The following is a 5,345-nucleotide window of genomic DNA, read 5'->3' as shown; positions in this document are numbered from 1 at the left end:
TTCCTACTCCGTCTATGGCTTTGGCTGCTCCCAGGAAAAATGATGGGGTGGAGTGGGAATGGAGGGCATAAAAATATGTGTTTTCAAGTGAAACTAAGTTCTTAGTAGTATTGGCACACACACAAAAGACATACTCCAGAGGCTAAAGATTTGTTAAAATCGTATCAGACATATTCTTAAAACCTATGGAGACCTATTTAAACATACAAAAACCAGAAAGTAGACTTCCATCTGTAATAAAACTGAGAAGTGGCTCCAATCCTAAACTGCAAATTGTGAAAAAAAATTTATTAAATATAGTGATATTTGATCAAAAGAGAAAATAGAAAGCTGATACAGCACAGAATTGCTTTCATAACCCATTATAATTTTTCTGCAGCATAAATAATTAACTTGGAAAATTATCAGGTGGAACAGAAAAAAAGTGAAAAAGTAAATAGCAATCAGCTTCGAAACTTCTTACCAGAGTTAGCTGATCTGCAATAAACACGACTGATGCTGCTACCACCACAACACACAGACACACAAATACACACAGCCACAGCTGGCGGAGCTCACTGTGAGCCTAACTCACCTTGCCTGAAAGAGGGACAGGTACTGAAAGCTGAGGGGAGACGTGTCCTTAGCAAAGCTGGAGAGAAAATGTTCTGAGACAACATATTCAAAATCTGAAAGCACCAACTTTTTCAGGTCACTGCCCGGGGTCCAGCACAAATTATAGACCTAGATTAGACCACCATACTGAGAAGAACAGTATAAAGAAATTATGCAACTTGGAATTAATTTATATAGTATATGGTGTATTAGTTTTAATATTGCAACTACAAGGTATGAAAGATATTGCATTTTCTTGTTTTCTTTAAATTAATTCTGCATTAACTTGGCACCAAGTTTACATATTGCAAAGCTAGCAGGAAATTCTAGCTCATTCTTGGGGTTCTATGATCAAACCAAGTTCCTGCCCATCAGGGAGGCCCCTCATCCTCAGATCTGAGTTCATGCTAGTTAAGGAACTAAGACTGAGATGTTTGTTGGCTTAGCCTTTGTGATTCCTTAAAAGTTGCCAGTTCTGCTGCCATTTCCATAGATCTCTGGGAACTGAAAATGGCTAGGCCTTGATAGTAGCCTCTTTTTTTGGTTGGTTGGTTGGTTGTTTTTTGAGGCAGAGTCTTGCTCTCCAGGATGGAGTGCAGTGTCGTGACCTCAGCTCACTGCAACCTCTGCCTCCCGGATTCAAGTAATTCTCCTGTCTCAGCCTCCGAGTAGCTGGGATTACAGGTGTGTGCCACTACGTCCAGGTAATTTTCTGTATTTTTAGTAGACAGGGTTTTACCATGTTGGCCAGGATGATCGCGAAATCCTGACCTCAGGTGATCCGCCCTCCTTGGCCTCCCAAAGTGCTGGGATTACAGGCGTGAGCCACTGCACCCAGCCAGTAGTAGCCTCTTAAACAGCACCAAGTGGTCCAAGGAATTCCTTCTGAGTTGTTCACACATCCCCAGAGTACTGCTGATGATCATTTTGAAAAAGACCCCTGATCTTTCCAGAACCCCCACCAATCTTCTTTGCAGCCTCAGTCAAATATAACCCCATCACTATTTCTCTAGGGTCTTTGTTCTCCCTCCACCTCCAGAAGACTAAGCCAAATCCCTTAAAAATTCCAGAGAAGAAAAAAAGAAAAAAAAACCTCGGTGATCTTGGATAAGGTAACAATATCTTACAGATGACAAAATGATGAGCCATAAAAGAAAGTAGTAATAAATTGTACTTTAACAAAACATAAAACTCCTGCTCTTCAAAAGACATTATTAAGAAAATTAAGGCCAGGCACAGTGGCTCAAATTTGTAATCCCAGCACTTTGGGAGGCCACGGTAGGAGACTCATTTGAGCCCAAGAGTTGAAGACCAACCTGAGCAACATAGTGAGACCCTGTCTCTACAAAAAATAACAACATCAGCCATGCAGGTGTGGTGGTGTGAACCTGTGGTCCCAGCTACTCAGGAGGCTGAGGTGGGAGGACCACTTGAGCTCAGGAGGTTGAGGCTTCGGTGAGTTGTGATCACACCAGTGTACTCCAGCCTGGGTGACAAAGCAAGACCCTGTCTACCCCCAAAAAAAATAATTAAATAAATAAAATTAAAATATAAACCACAGACTGAAAACATTTTGAAAATTATATATATGATATAAGAGATGGACCCAGAATATGTGAATAGCTCCTAAATTTCAATAATACGAAAAAAAACAACCCAATTGAAATCATGGTCAAAAGTTTTGAATATGGACTTTACCACAGAAGATCTACGAATGACAAAAAATGTTATACGTCTTTGGTCACAAAAGAAGTGCAAATTAAAACCACAAGGAATTACCTCCATGCACCTGTTAGACTATACGAGTGTTTTTTAAACTGACCATACAAGTGCTGGAGAGGATGTGATGTAATATACATTCGCATATACTGCTGATGGGAATGTAAGATGGCACAGCCACTTTGGAAAACATTTTGACAGCTTTTTAAGTTTGATGTATACCTACCATATACCTACCAACTGCTCCATTTCTAAGTATTACCCAATAAATATTAAAATGCCTAAAAGCTTGTACATAAACACTCATAGCAGCCTTATTTGTAATAGCCAAAAACCGAAAACAACCCAAATATCCATAAATGGTCTAACCATTCAATGCAATACCACACAACACCAAAAAACAATAAACTATTAATTACATGCTACAACTTGGATAAGTCTCCAAGTATTTATTCTGACTGACAAAAATTAAAGAATTCAGAAAAAGAAAGAGTATATACTGTTTTTGGAGAGGTGGCAGGAAAGGCCAAGTGCAAGAGACTACCAGGGGCAAGAGAAAACTTTTGGGAAATGGATATTCTCATTTTTTTACTGTAGTGATGTTTTATATGTGTATGTGTGTGTGTGTGTGTGTGTGTGTGTGTGTGTATACGTATGTCAAAATTTGTCAAATGTTTGAGTTTAGTGTATGTCGATCTTAGTTTAGTAAAGCTGCTTAAAATACAACTAAATACAAGAAACAATCGTGGATAGAAATTATGAAAAAATAACATTTAAGATAGGCCCTCTGCAGACGTTTTCTTTTTTCTGAATTGATCCTTACGTTGCAAAAGAAAAAAATATTTTGGAGCATATATTTGACCTCGTAATTTATTTAAAGTAGTTTTTCTTTTCTTCTTTCTTTTGATGTGACTCCAAGTTTATATTTTTGCAATATAACATACCCTTCACATTTAGAAGCAGTTAACCTAGGGAACAGCTTTATATGAAACATTTTGAAACAAAGGGAATGATATCAGCAAGATGGCAGAATAGGACATCTCAGCTCTTCCCTTCCAAAAGAAAGGTCAACTAGCAACTATTTACATACAAGACCATCTTGGTGAAAACTCCAAAATTGTAAACAAACCTGAGACAGAACTGCATAAAAACTACATTAGACGGGTAACAGAACAGTGTCACTCTGACTGTGCTACCCCTCAGTCTCCCCCAACGGGCACAATGCCACATAGAGAGGATTCCCCTGGGTCTGCAGTTTCTAAAGTGGAAAAATAAAACCTAAGGTGGCCATCCAGCTTAACTAGCATTCCAAGATGCCTCTCAGGAAGCCCAGTCTGGTCTCATCTCATGGGAAACATGGGATTATGGCATGGCTATGCCAGCTGGGGTCAAATACAAGCAAAGAAAGGAGTGGCCAGCTTGTATCTTGGGGGTAGCTCTGTGTTACTGTCAGCAGAGGCACCTGATGAGAGGTACCAGTACCATAGCCCACCTCCAAAGTTAAGTTGGTTACCCCAGGAGCACAGTAGAAAGATCAATCTAGCTTAAATCCCTAGATGCTCAGCCCCCATGCTCAGCTTCAGGCTTCGCCCAACTTCCTCCCACTGAGGAGAGAGACACCTACCACAGAGTATTTTGGCAAAGCACAGGGACTATACTTGCACCACCAGGGCATTTAAGAGCAGCTTGGCTCACCCTCAAAGCCCACCCCAAGAAGCAGACCCAAGAAGACCCTGCTCATGGAGTGAGACAACCACCATGGCGTATCTTGGCTAAGCACAGGGACTAGGCCACCCCAATCTGGGAGTTCAAATAGCTGCTCACCTCAACCTCAAATCCCACAACAAGGCTACATACAGGCAGGGAAGCAAACCTCAATATTGTATATTTCTGCCAAACTTAGCAGCTGATCCTGACTCTCCCAATCAATGACTCAGCCTAACTTTAGGACCCAACCTGCAGTCCTACCCAAATTCCAGAAGTCCAATAGCAGTACCATTTAGCTAGGGAATACACATTGTGTCTTCATCCAATCAGAGGACCCAGCTACCATCTCTGCCTGATTGCAGAACCCAGCCAGGGTTCTTACCAAATAGAAGAGCTCAGATCCATCTGATCTCAAAGCAAAGGCAGAGACTCAGCAAGCTAGAGAGTCTAACACCAAGCTCTACCTGCTTAGCATCATTACCAGGTAGTCCAGCTAGAATCACAGGCTGGACTTCCAAGCTCTGCCTGCCTAGCATTGTTACCAGGTACCCCATATAGACTTACAGGCTAGACTTCAGTGAGAGTATAATTTTGCCAAAGAATACCTGTCAAGAATGAAAGAGGTGACCATTTCTTCAAATGCACAAGCACCAATGTAAGGACACAAAGATTATGAAGAATCAGAATAATGACATCTCCAGAACAAACAAATAAAGCTTCAACAATAGACCCTAAAGAAATGGAGATCTATGAAATGACTAACAAAAAATTCATATAGTTCTCTTAAAGAAGTTCAGTCGACTATAAGAATATAAGGATAGAAGATTAAATAAAATATGAAAAATAATACAAAAGGAGAAGTTTGACAAAGAAATACAATGTATAAAAACAAGACCCAACTATATGTACCTACAAGAGACTTACCTCACTATTAAAGATGCAAATAGACTAAAAGTGAAGTGACAGAAAAAGATATTTCATGCAAATGGAAACCAAAAGAGAGCAGGGATAGCTATACTTATATCAGACATAATAGACTTTAAATCAAAACTACAAAAGAAGGCCAACAGTCATGAACCATTTCAATTTACCAAGAAGATGTAACAATTTTAAGTATGTATGAACCCAGCATCAGAGCACCTAAATACATAAAGCAAACATTAACAGATCTAAAAGGAAAGGTAGATTGTAATATAATAATAGTAGAGAACATCCATACTCCACTTTCAGGAATGAACAGATAATCCAGAAAGAAAATTAATAAGGAAATATTGGACTTGAACCATAGTTTAGACCAAATAGACCTAACAGATGCATACAGAACA

Source organism: Colobus angolensis, unplaced genomic scaffold (genome assembly GCF_000951035.1).
Source record: "Colobus angolensis palliatus isolate OR3802 unplaced genomic scaffold, Cang.pa_1.0 Scaffold296, whole genome shotgun sequence".
NCBI lineage: Eukaryota > Metazoa > Chordata > Mammalia > Primates > Cercopithecidae > Colobus > Colobus angolensis.
This window is presented reverse-complemented; position numbering follows the sequence as displayed.